This window comes from Equus caballus, chromosome 4 (assembly GCF_041296265.1).
Source record: "Equus caballus isolate H_3958 breed thoroughbred chromosome 4, TB-T2T, whole genome shotgun sequence".
In the NCBI taxonomy this organism is placed as follows: Eukaryota; Metazoa; Chordata; class Mammalia; order Perissodactyla; family Equidae; genus Equus; species Equus caballus.
In genome coordinates, this window is record NC_091687.1 from 71,065,051 (window position 1) to 71,079,111 (window position 14,061).

At 40.3% G+C, this 14,061-nt stretch overlaps 1 long non-coding RNA gene across 1 annotated transcript; it reads left to right on the top strand.

Moving 5' to 3' along the window:
* Nucleotides 1-9,016: 9,016 nt before the first annotated feature.
* Nucleotides 9,017-12,464, top strand: LOC111773219 (uncharacterized). The gene is made up of 2 exons (XR_002807524.2): nt 9,017-9,314; nt 11,709-12,464. It is a non-coding gene; the product is annotated as an uncharacterized lncRNA (long non-coding RNA).
* Nucleotides 12,465-14,061: the final 1,597 nt, after the last annotated feature.

A 14,061-nucleotide genomic window follows, 5' to 3' on the forward strand; every position in this document is an offset into this window, starting at 1 on the left:
ATCTTGATGGATAAAGAAGTTATTGCCTGTTGTTGTCTACTGAACACACATCCTTGAACACATATTCTTCATGCTGACAAATAAAAATGGCAAGTAATAGGATATATTGGAGAATATGAGGAAGCCATTTGGTGTAAACCTAATTTGGCCTGACCTTGTCTTTCCAAAAGGGCCTGACAGAGGCTGTTGAGCGTGCATTATATATCTGCTTTAGATATTCCCTATGGCAAGAGCAAAGACCCTTGAGATAAAGGTGCAACTTCCCTCCCCCTCCCAACCTTGGCATTTCTTTAAGGATTAAGCATCTTTCCTTACACTAGAAACTGATTGCTGCACTCACCTGTGATCACCCAGCTCAAGACAATAGACTTGCCTCCTGCTACACCCTCTGAGAGAGCCGACCCACTACCTGCTGTGTCCATCAAGCGCTGTGCTGACAGGGCAATCTTGTCACTATTGTGGGAGGGACATGTCAATCACGTGTGAAACGTCCTGTTTGGGGGTATATAACCACTCTGTATACCTCACTTATTTGGTGCCCTTTCTTCCTTGGGGAAGAAAGGCCCTGGGCCATGGTCTTCAGATTTCAGCTCGGAATAAACTCACCCAAATTTTCATTTATAGATTGGTTATGGATTATTTTTGTCAACAATGCACCTGGACTATTAATACCTTAGGATTGTTTAAAAGTGGAGTAGCAGTGTCAAAAAGTTCACATTGACTATTTTGATACATTTTGTCTAATTGACCTCCAGAAATTGTTCAATTTATACTTTTACACTCTTGTCAATGTTGGATATTTAAAATCTTTGTTAGATGAAAATGTAGCTAGTTGTTCAACTTACAACCGTCTGTACCCATACAGCTACTCTGTTTTTCACTTTCAGTACAGTATTCAATAAACTTCATGAGATATTCAACACTGTACTATAAAATAGGCTTTGTGTTAGATGATTTTGCCCCAAGTGTAGACTAATGAAAGTGTTCTGAGCATGTTTAACGTAGGCTAGGCTAAGCTATGGTGTTCGGTAGGTTAGACATAGTAAATGCATTTTCAGCTTACTGTGTTTTCAACTTACAATGGGTTTATCGATCTGTAATCCCATTGTAAGTTGAGGGAGATGTGTATATATATAATTTCCTATATGACAGAAGAAGCGTTTCTAATTAGAATGGGTATGAAGAGAAAGAATTTGTTAGTAAACAGAGTTGAAAATTAGATGGATATTTGTCAAAAGTGTTCTGCCTTACAACTTTTAAAAAAATAAATTCCAGATGAAATGTAAAGGTAAAGAAGCACAGTAGATATCATCTAAAACTTTAAAAGTTTTGTACTTTTAAAGAACTATAAATACAAGTAAAAGGCAAATGGTAAGTTAAAGAAAATATTTTCAATTTCTATTAAAAAGAGATACTACATTTAATATGTTAAAATGATTATTAATGAAAAGGAACAAGAATCCAATAGAAAAATGGGCTAAGGGCACGAAGAAGAATTTCAGGAAGGGGAAAGTACAGTCATTAAACATGTACCAGTTAAAGAGATGATATAGATTGAAACAACGATTCCTTTTTGTGACTAGAAAATTGAGAAAACAATGTTCCCCTGCATTTGTGAGGGTGTTGGGTTATTGGGAAAACTCCTCTCACTCATCTCTAGTGGGAATAGAAATTGAACCACCATTCTGGAAAGCATTTTAGTAACTCAACCTATTTCCTAGGGAATATTTTTTAGCACAAGTAATTTTGTATAAAGCTGTGTGTTTGATCATCCATCCATTCCACTGAAAACCTTGTCACTATCACCACTGCCACTTCCCCTCCTGTTAGTACAACTGCTATCCCCTTGCCTTCTCTAAGCATTGTACCAAGCATTTCATTCACATGATACCAGGCAATTCTCTTTTTTTAAATTTTTATTTATTTATTTTTATTGCAGTAACATTGAATTATAACATTATATAGCTTTCAGATGTACATCGTAATATGTTTTGAATTCTGTGTAGATTACATCATCTTCACCACCCAAAAATTAATTATAGACCATCCCCTCACATGTGAGCCTAATCACTCCTTTTGCTCTCCGCTCTCCCCCTTCCCCTACGGTAACCACCATTCCAATCTCCGTTGCTATGTCTTTGTTTGTTGTTGTTTTTATCTTCTACTTATGAGTAAGAACATAAGGTATTTGACTTTCTCCCTCTGACTTATTTCACTTAGCATAATGCCCTCAAGGTCTGTCCATGTTGTCACAAATGGCTGGATTTCACCATTTCTTATGGCTGAGTAGTATTCCATTGTGTATAAATACCACATCTTCTTTATTCATTCGTCCCTTGATGGGCACCTAGGTTTCTTCCAAGTCTTGGCTATTGTGAATAATGCTGCAATGAACAGGCAATTCTTAACACAACCCTGTAACAGAAGATATTTTCACCTCCATATTTCACTTACAGATAAATGAAGATCAGAGTGATTACATAATTTGCCCAAGGTGATACAGCAAGCAAGATTTGAACCCAGGTCTTCTAGCATCCTAGTGAAGATGACAGGATATTCAAAATGATTTCTTATTGGTTCCTGCATAAAATTATTTCAGAAATTTGTGATTTCTGTGAGTGTTCAAGATATTTCCTTTATCTTATCTGCATTATTTTTTCATATCTCCACCCTTTTTATACTTGTTCATCCTCAAGTAAACAGTGGCTTGATGATTGCTAACACAGTGGAGGTGGAATGCCTCTCACCCTGTTCTGTCTCTATTTGATTCCTCATCACATTTCATACAGTTTTATCACAGATTTCTTAGGCTTTAGTGGGCTTTCATTTTAGGCACTTCTGCTGGCTTGAGAGTCCCTGATACTCTGAGCAAATGGAGAAAATTAAAAACCTGTGCTCCCTAGGATGCCTGTTACCAGTGTGGGTCCTCTGTCCTTACCTCCAGCACTTCAGTGAATGGAGAATCCCGGAATGCAATGCCCTTAAGTCACTCTGGGGGTTCCAATTTTTGACTAGATGGAGAAAGGAGAAATGGCTAACAATATTCTGGGAAATGACTAACAATATCCTGGTTGTCTTAAATCCTCTACCCAGGCATTAGAAAAGTAGCCGCATGGCAAAGAGTCTGAATCAGGAGGTTGAAATTGGGAAAGGATGAAGACATAGTCCGTATTTTAGAACTGAAGTTTCCATTATTTTCAGAGGTAAAGCATCCACAAGTCACTTGCTTTTTTTTGTCGGTTGACTTTGGAGTTAGAAGCAATTTCTCCCAGATTCTGGCAATAGTCCTTTTCTTTTTTTAATTGTATTATTGATACTGGCTCAACACAAGGTTGACATAAGGGAAGCCATATTGTAGAAAAGAAACTATATTGTAACTTTAAATGACCTCTGATTAACTAGCCCAGATATGCTCTGTAGATTTTGTGGCCCCTCCCAGCTGCTTTAAGAAGATAACTTTGTTCTTCTGAGTTCCTTAGGAACGTGGTAATCCCCCGGCAGAGAGTCTATGCTGATAGCCATCATCAATGACAACTGAAAGGTCAGGGTATAGGGCAGCTGCTCCATTCTCTGATGCATATCCAGTAAAACAAAGGACTATCAGGAACTGGGACCAGATGTGTGCCCCACCCAGAGACCAGCCATCTCCCCCACGTGGAGACCTGGCCCGTATATTACTGGCCCTGTGGTCTTTGTTCTGTGAGATGGTTTTTTTGGACATGAGTTGGCCGGCTTCCCTCTTAGCAAGCTGTGATAAAGTCCCTTCTCTCCTACCACGTTCCCTCCTGACTACTGGCATGTCTTGCGGCGATTGTAACATTATGACTGTCTTAAAAAACCTTTGTATGTACTTTAGTGGAAGATAGGAGAGGCCATGTCAGGGGCTGCTAGCCAGACGTGAGTTTCAACCAATTCTTTTGAAAAGTTGCAACAAATAATGACATCCTAGAGCTATTTATCTCCTTAGGAATGAGCATAGCTATTTGTTTGATAATTTGTACATGAAAAGCTTAATCTTTAGAAGCATTATAAAAGAATCCTTCTGTAGAATACTTTATTCTGATGTTTATACTCACTTGGACCTTGTTACAACAATTTTGAAGTTAGTGTTAACAGCTACACTGATGGATTGCTTTATTATTTTTCCAGGGAAGGCTGTAAGGTTTGGGAAAACTCTTTATAAAAGGTAGTCTGGTTGTGAGTGGGGGGCTGTCTTAGGAAATCTTGGTTAAATTAGTAGACAAATTTCATTTCTAACTGAAGATTGCCTGACCAAAAATGAGCCTTTTGTCAGCCACTTTCCATCCATAAACATGCCAGAAACTCCAGGAGGTGGAGAGGTTGGCATTTCTGGTTTGAGCTCTGAAAATAACAAGGCCAAAGTATTGAGCACACAATGTTCCCTAATAACAATCACATTTTGCACGGTCACTGTGCTCAAGGACATCCTTAAGTGCTTATTGTTTTATTTCAGCAAGGTTTCTGGCTCTTACTTAACTTCACTTTTTAAAAACAAGTTTGTCTCTAAATGACAGCGTTGACTTAAGGAGAGTGCCTGAGGGTGAATGTCAGCGTGGCATTCCCTGGAGGTGAATCCATACATATATATATAATTTTTTAAGTTTTCAGGTCTAATCATTGTCCTTTTTCTCTTGATTTAAATGACTAAAATGTCACCTTATTTATAAGATCATACTGTATTAAAATATCTTAATCTAACATAAATGAGCCTTCATAAACCAAGTGATTTTTTCAACCTACGTCAATCTTACCCAGTTCTTTTTAGGAAACCTGCAAATTAGAACTTTTCTTATTTTACTGGTAAGGAAACCCAGAACAAGCAGGGCCCACTCCCTTGGGTGGTAGAGCATGGGAAATAAACACTGTTCCTGTGATGTGGCTGGAGGTCTTTGGGCTACCAGTCCAGGGTTCTTTCTACCGTTGCCATGATCTCTGAATCTAGACTGTGCTAGAATCTCTAGACTGTGCTAGAATCTTTTTCTCCTGGATTGAAGAGTCTTCCTTTAACACTTTATACAGTAACAGCTTAGAAAATATCACTCTCTTTTAAAACTTCATACAATCTGCCTAAGAATGTTACAGCAAGTTTGTTTAACATATAAGGAAGGAAAATGTTTTGTTTTGAGGAAGTTTAGCCCTGAGCTAACATCTACTACCAATCTTCCTCTTTTTTGATGAGGAAGACTGGCCCTGAGCTAACATCTGTGCCCATCTTCCTCTACTTTATATCTGGGACGCCTACCACAGCATGCTTGCCAAGCCGTGCCATGTCTGCACTTGGGATCCGAACCTGCAAACCCCGCGGTGCCAAAGCAGAATGTGTGAACTTAACTGCTGAGCCACCTGGCCAGCCCCAGGAAAATGTTTTAATGCCAGTGTAGAAACCCACTTAAGCCCTCAGAATTGATATACAGATTATTTTAAAGGAAAGATATTTGAGATTTAACAGATGCAGAAAGAAGCCTTCCTTTATCACTAAAAGCAGAAACTTCTGGGAATGAGCCAAGAATCCCCTCTCCAAGGGAGTTTTACAGCCACGAAGAAAAAAAACTGAGAAGGCCAATCCCACTTGCATAAGCAAACATTATGACAAATTTTCTCATCTCCCATTGGTTCCCCAAGAAATCCATTTGTTCCTTCCATAGAAGCCTTTCTCCCTCTAACCTCCCTTAAGTTAGGTTTTTAAACTCCCATCTTTACCTTGAAAGAGCCACTTCTTTTGTGCATTCCCATATGGATATAAATAAACTTTGTTTTTTTCCGTGTTAAGCTGTTAACTTATGTTTAATTTGCAGGCCCCAAAACACAACCTAAGAGGGTGGAAGAAAAATATTTCCTCCCCTACATCATTACCCCAAATCAGATTCTTCAATTTTTTTATTGTAGTAAAAGAAAAACATATAATGAAAATTAGGTTCTTATCTTTTTATATGTTTGAATCCAGTCTCTTCTATTGATATATTTTGTAGTAATTTTGATAAATTTATACCTTTTTCATAGATAATACTTCCATTAGACACAACTTATTGAGCACTATTTGGTACCAGTAAGTGGGATAAGTTGTTTAATATTTCAGGCCATTCAATTTCCTCATATCCATAAGGTAGATGTCAGTATTTTGCATATTTCAAATGAAAAATCTGAAAATCAGCAGGGCTAACCAGTTCACCAAATCTAACATAGTGAATCAGGAAAGTGAGGATGAGAGGCTTGCTTTTCTTCAAAATTATCAATTTAATGATAATATATGATTCAATCGAGGAGTCTTTCTATAGTACGTCTAACACACTTGTGGGATCATTAGTTCTCTTCCAGACTTTAGAACTAAGAAGTGTTTTGAATGTGGCTTTTCCCACTATTTGGGTTACTTCCTTAGGATAGATTCTCAGAATGTAGTTCTTTTTTTTTTGTTCTTTTGTTTTGTTTTTTTGCAGGAAAAGATTTGCCCTGAGCTAACATCTGCTGCCAATCTTCATCTTTGTTTTTCACCCCAAAGCAGCAGTACCTAGGTGTATATTTTAGTTGTAAGTCATTCTAGTTCTTCTATGTGAACCACCACCACAGCATGGCTACTGACAGATGAATGGTGTGGTTCCATGCATGGGAACTAAACCTGGGCTGCCAAAGCAGAGTGTACTGAACTTTAACCACTAGGCCATCAGTTCTTAAGTCAAACGTTATGGATAGTTTTGTGGTTCACTATACATTACCAGATTGCCTTGCAGAAGTATTTTCTTAATGTGTACAGCAGCCACTGTTGAATCTAAGTTGTACTTTGCTTTTGTCCCACCTTTCTCTGAAAGCATTTTTTGAGTGTCATGGCTATAACACAAATTATGAGTATCCATGGAAAGGTTTTAAAAACCGCTTCACAGGTAGCTCTCTAATGGCATGGGACCAGTGAAATATGGGATGTGCGGTTGGCCCTTAGGAAGGCAACTGTGCACCAGGGTTGTATTTAGAGACAGATAGGAAGTCCTAATGCATCTAACAAGATAGTGTAATTCTCCCACTTTCTCCCTCCCTAACTGGGTTCATGTTTGGGCTTCACAAACCCAAAAGACAAAAGTGTGAAAATGGTTCCATTAAGGAATCAGAAAGCAAAGCTCATGAATCAACATCCAAACAGGTGAAATGATTCAGCTGGGACAAATCCTTACAGTCCTCAGGTGACATGAGGAAGAGGACCAGGTCCTTTGGATCTAGGGTGCTGTAGAAAGGGCTCAGGTTTTGAATAACAGTAACCCAGCTTTGAATCTCAACTCTTTTACCTAAGCACTGTGTGACCGTGAGCAAATACTAATCTTCTTGGGTCTCAGTTCCTCATCTGTAACATAGGGATAATGTCCTTTTCAAAGAGTTGTTGGAAGGACTAAATAAGATAATGTGGTAATGTATCCACACGAGGATGAAACCTACCAAAATGGCAGCTTTTCTGCCCCAGGGAGGAACGGAGGAGAATGGGGCTCAGGAGCAGAGCAAAGGGAGCTTTCATTTGAACTGGGATATTTTGTGTCTTTTATACAAACGCACAAAGATCTGAAGCAAGTAGAACAAAATATTGACATTTGTAAATCTGGAAACAGTGCTTGTTAAATTATTTTCTGTACTTTGTTTTTACTTTTTAATTGGACTCTTTTAGTATCTGGCACATAGAGAACACACAGTTTGGATTCAGATCCCTTCCCACACCCCTTCTTAGAGGCTGAAGTCTCTATTATGATGAATTTAGGTGGGACCCAAGGAAATAAATCCTGGCCGGAAGCCCGAGTGGAAGTGGAATGTGCCTCTGGAGAGCTGCGCACCCACCTTCCATAATGGCGTTCAACACAACAAGTTCACCCTCCGTCATACAGGCTGGATAAACACAAGAATCCCCGACCCGCCTTCTTTAGCTTTACTACTAAGCACAGAGACATGCTGTTTTGTGTGATCTATATTCTATAGCCAGATTCCAGTTTCCATATGGGATTTTCTATCAAGGAAAGCTGTTTATATTTTAATTTACTGCAACTCCTGCCAATGTTTGTGTCACCATGATTTCCATATTGGAGACCTCCCTTCCCCACAATGATGTTTATTTAGTCTATACAGTTTGTTTAGATTCTCCTCATGGAAATTCTGGATTTAAAATTATGAAAGTAACTCTTACAGAGCTCCTAAATCTGGTGAACTCCACATGAAAGCTAGTTTTCCTGAAGCTTATTATGAGCCAGCCAATTGCCATCAACACGAGAGCGGCCAAGCTTAGAGACGGCATTGAGCTATCCTTATGTGGCAACAAATATTCACTTAACACACAACACACGGATCATCAGCTCAGAGGGTTTTCAGCTTCTGAAACAACCCAGGGCTGTTTAGTTGTTTAGTTTTTTGATCTCCTAGTTTCCCATAGCTGTCCCCTCCCACTCTCCCTTCACCTTGACTCTGAGAAAGGAAAATGAGGCATTCTGGAGACACAAATTAAATGAATTAAGCCCATCCTAGTGTGCACTGTGTTGAGCTCCCCCATCATTTCTATTCTATAGAAATAGCCTCATTGTTCACACATGCTGGGCTTTGAGAGCAGTATTCTTCCTCTGCCAGAGAAAAGAAAAATAGTTCTTTTTCTTTTCTTTTTTTTTTTTGGCAGAATTGATGCAAGGGACACGTGGCTGTCAACTCACTCGGGGATGTGCACAGAGGAGTTTCAGAATTTTTAGATGCTATAAAATTGCGAGTTAACAGCCAACAGAGGTATTTATGGAAATTAGTCTTTCAGATCGTTTATCAGGGCTCTTACAATTCCCATTTCACGGTAAGTGAAATAATAACGGATATTTGGGACTTGAATCATATTCAATGCCTGAAAGAGGAAGGCTATGCGCATCCACATTACTTCAATAAATGGAGGACCCAGAATTGCCTGGACAGATGCTGCTATCGGCGCCGTTTTAACATGATGCGGAGCGGCAGCCGAGGGAGAAGGCGGAGAGAGCTGATGCTCATTGCCGTTAAACAGAACCTTCCTCGCGCGTCCATATGCCATCCGCGCGACTCCCAGGCTGTTTGAAAGCAGAAGTCAAAAAAAACACTCTGCACTCTTAAAATGCACCAGGGAAGGGTTTGGCTTCCTTCAACAGGGAAGAGAGAGAACCCTAGTCGTGAAAATGCTGCTCTCTTCCTTGAAAATTAGTCCTTTGGTATTTTAAAATAATAAAAAGCAATATGTTTTTATGCAAAAAAGGAATTTCCTCAAAGTAATTATAGTAGCCGATCAAGGATAACGGGAAAATGTGTTGTGGGAAATCAAGGTAAGGAAAAGATATTTTATCAGTTAGCAGTGATGTGAATGGCAGCACTTTTATGGCATTTGGTTATGGCAACAGAGCCCAGCTGGGAGAAAGGAAAATGCCCAGAAACCAGAGTCCCACCAATTTTGCAATAGAGTTTCAATAGGGTTTCTAGGAGACTTAGTTCTTAGGATCCCTTTTGTGAGAACATCAACAAAATTATTCATAGAGTACTTTGCAAAATTATCTGGGTAAACAACATACAGACAAAATGAAACAAAAAAAGACCAGTTGGGGGGCTGCCTGTGGCCGAGTGGTTAAGTTTGCGCGCTCTGCCTTGGAGGCCCAGGGTTTCACCAGCTGGAATCCTAGGTGCGGACATGGCACCACTCATCAGGCCATGCTGAGGTGGCATCCCACATGCCACAACTAGAAGGACCCACAACTAAAAATACACAACTATGTGCCAGGGGTCTTTGGGAGAAAAAGGAAAAATAAAAATATCTTAAAAAACAAAAAAAAAGACTAGCAGGACTCTGTTACCATCAGAAAAACCAGCACTGAGCACTTATTTTTATGTGATAATTTAAATGATATGATCATTTAACCAGTATGTTCAGTGGGAGAGTTGTTTATCCTCTGTCCTCTAATGTGGCTGTCTTAGGAAGACTTTCACTTTTAAGGACAACAACATTTAATTAAGACTGTAAATTAGAGAAGAAGAAAGAATGCTCTCAAAACCAAAATTCAGGGAGAACTGCCATCTTCACTCCCTTCCGCCCTCTGCTGGGTATTGTATATATCCTCTCTGTCCAGAAAAACAGCAACAACAACAACTGTATTTCTCCACTTCAATTCTTTCTGGAAGACAGTGTTGAGGTAGGTCTGGATGTGACGACTATTTCTACTCTGGCGAATCTTGAAGGTAAATATCATGAGAGTGAGTCAGGTGTTTAATTCTTTTCTTTTTCTATTTTTAAAATTATGATAAGGTATACATAGCAGAAAATTTACCATTTTACCCATATTTAAGTGTCCACTTCAGTCGCATTCACATTGTTTTGCAACCGTCGGTCACCAGGACTTTTTTCATCTTGAAAAACTGAATTTCTATACCCATTAAACACTCCCCATGCCTCCCTCCCCCAGCTCCTGGCCATCACCCTTCTACTTTCTGGCTCTATGAATTCAACTACTCTAGGTAGCTCATATAGTATTTTTCCTTTTGTGATAAAGTGTTTATTTTTAAAACTTAGAAAGAAATGTTAAAAGCGTATATAGGTAACAAAGAGGGAAGATGAAACTTAAAGAGTACATAATAGTATTTGCCACTCATTTGAAGGCGACTGGGAGTTAATATAAACAAAGTGGCAAGTAGATAGAGGAGCAGTGTAGCCAGTCCTGGCAAGTGCTTCACTGTTACAGCTCTGTGGTGCAAAATAAGCCCAGAATACCAGACACACAGCTACCATGTGGCAGAGCTCAGTTTGAATCTAGGTTTTTCTGACTCCAAAGTTTCACTGCATTGATATTTTATTTTATTAGCCAATTTCCTCTAGTGCAGTTAATCATCTTTTATGACAGTAAGAAGTTCTCCACAGATAAAGAACACGTGCCCTTCTTACTGGTCTCTCATTCATGAGGTGGTCACTGATCAGTTAATTTTAGTACGTTTGAACCCTGAGACCTTGAACCCCAAGTATCTCCCATTATCTCACCCTTTGTCTGAAACGCCTAAGAGTGGCTGCTTACCTAGAGCTTGAGGCCCCAGGACCTTAACAGTCATTGTCACCTGGGTCTACCCCATAAAGATTCTTTAAAGGTGACTGAGGGGCTTTTAACCCAGAGATTTGTAGAATCGGCAAAAGGATCAATTGAGACAAACTGAAACTACACTGGGCTCCTTTTACTAAGCACAGGTATAGCTAACAACCAGGCAAAAAAAAAAAAAAAAAGGAAAACAAATTAATTTCAGTGTGCTTCTGTAACTGCCAAAAGGGGCCTTCTACTCACCACAAGACAAGCCAACAGTCCAGAGGCAAGGTGGTAGGAAAGAAAGGGTCTTTTTATTACAGCTTGCTAGCAAGGGGGAAGATGGTGGACTCGTGTCCTAAAGAACCATCTTAAAACAACAAGATTTTGAAGCAGTTATCTAGGGCAAATGGGCTGAAGGTGGAGGGGGGGGGCATCTCAGGATATTGACCATCTGGTGTTATAGTCCTGGAGACTCCCGATCATCCCTTCCTCTTGTCACTGGTGACAAATACCAGCAGAAGGTTTTCTCCTGGAGGTCGTTACATCCCTGGGAAAACTTAGAGAACAAAGTTATTGCCTTATTGAAATCGGGAGGTCTAGGTATAAGCCAACATTACTAAAATAGCAGAGCATGCATATTTCTTACAAGCTTTATCTTAGCTTTCAGGTGGCGCTAACACTTCCAGAGTTGATGGGCCGCACACCTTGTCGCCAGCCTGTTGGAGCGCTGGAAACATCTGGAGGAATCTGCTGACGCCACCCCCTCTCCCAGCTCTGATGCCCTCAACGTGGGACCCTAGGGATCTTGATCCTGTGCATTGGGTGGCCTCCCTGTAAAGCCTTTGAGTTCTCACCTAACATCACAGAATCTTTATCCTCTGCTGCATTTCTGACACCCTAGCTGTTGGTGTTCCTGTTTGCCCTCGACAAGTCTGTGCAGTTGCTGGAGAGGTGATGTTCTCATCCTGTAAATCTTCTAGCTGTTTAAAAACAGCAAGCAAATAGACTATCCTTCTCATTGTTGGTGCTGACAGTGTTGGGGGAATTTTATAGTTCTATTAGACTGTGATGGGAAAAGAAAAGTTCTGGGCTGCAAGAATGACTTCTCAGCTCCCGCTCCCTGATGGGCCCTTACTCCGTGGTGGCCTCCCAGGCGAGACTGTCAGTGCCACCCTCCAACATAGCAACTAGATTCAGGAGTATCTTTTGCTGCTCCTACCAGACTTTATTTTGGTGTTTGTTTAACAGTTTTATGCCCGCTTATGACATTTGCCACTGAGTTGGAGTTACTTAATAAATGATTAGTGGCTGAATAAAGCATTAGAGAGAAGGACAAAATATTTAAGGTGATATTTTCGAGAATATAGTCAACTTTCATTCTTTTGTATGACAATAAACTGGCTCATAAGAATCAAAGACAAATTATAGAGAACATTTTTATTTAAAATTAGAATTCTAGGCTTAATATGTATCTTCACACACTGGCTTAATAAGACCAGAGAGTTTATTATAATTAATATATAATAGTGAACTACCTCCTTCTATAAGCAGAGAGGTGTCTTTTTTGATCTTGGTAAGATCTCCTCCTGGAGAGGTCTTCCTGGGATGGAGATAAGTTTGCATTGGTCCTTATAGGACTGGCCAAGTGATCCCCGACTTTTTTGTGCTCTGCTAGAGGAGCAGGCCACCTTGGGAACAGAGCCTATATCCTTAGCTCCATCAGCATGACCCTTAGCTCCAAACCTTGAGCTCCATTTGCACGGCCCCTAGACAGCTGCAACTGACTTTCTGTCTCAGAGTTCCAAAGTGCATAGCAAGTGGCTCAGAGCCCCAGCTCTGGCCTCCCACAGAAAGGCATTCAGGTCTCGGCTCACCCTCTCCCTGGCTAAGAGACCTCAGGAAAACGACTTACCTCCAGCAGTATTGGGAGCGCCTGAGAAGATGATGCTCTGAAGCTCCAGTTCAGTTGCTGGGACCAAATGCTCACTTTGACATGGTGGCTCTCATTGTACTGTTACAAGTAGGTCTGGACTTCCAGGTTGGGGTTCTGGCTTTTTGGTTCCATCCCTAATTCTTGTTTTTGCCTTTCTTTTTAAAGCTGTGCTTGTTGTGGGTGAGGACCTGCCACTGTTTTCCTTTGTAACCCAATTCTAGGCTGATCAATGACTTGACTTTCTGGAGACATATTCACCTATTACCACATTTTCAGCTATCGTCTTCCTGGATGCTTGGAATTTTCCAGAATAAAATGATCTTTAAAAATAAGGAAATAGTCTCTAGAGCAGCAGCATTGGACTCCTTGGGTTCCCACTCAAGCTCTGCCTTTCAAAATCTGGGTGAGCTTCAGAAAGTTCTTTCTCTTCTGTGTGTGTTAGTTCTCTCATCCATAAAATGAGGTAATAAGAGTGTTTCATAGGTACCTGTGAGGATTAACAACCAAGTACATGTCAATCAATTGGAACAGTACCTGCCTCAGTAACTGAACACCACTGTTATTGTTAATGCCTTTTCTTAACACAAAGTTCCCATATTGGATTGAGTTGTGTTGAGATATGTGGAAAATGCAGAAGGGAGGGAGGAAGGGACAAAAAAGGGATAGAGCAGAAGCACATTAGGCCCCGAGGAGGGGCCAAGTGGAGTCTGACACAACAGAGGTGCCATGTAATGTTTTTTGCCTTGGTGGTCCCCAGCCTGGGTCTGATACATTCATAAATTACAGCCTGGTACTCTTTCCCCCAAAGGCTGAATTGACCGTAAATGACCTTTTCAGAGCAACTTGTCTAGGAACCTCCCATGCCTATGGTGGCGAGGGCACATTAGATGGTTTTATGACAATTCTTTGATTTAGGGTTTGGGGACTTAGTGAAGGGGCCCTTGTTAGTGCTCTAAGACCACTTCTGCTTACTCTTTTTCTTCTGACTCCCTGAAAGATATGGTTTAACCAGGAAAGGTACTTGATACAGAATTCCAATACCCAATTCTAGAAAACGATATACCTAACTCCGGTAAGACA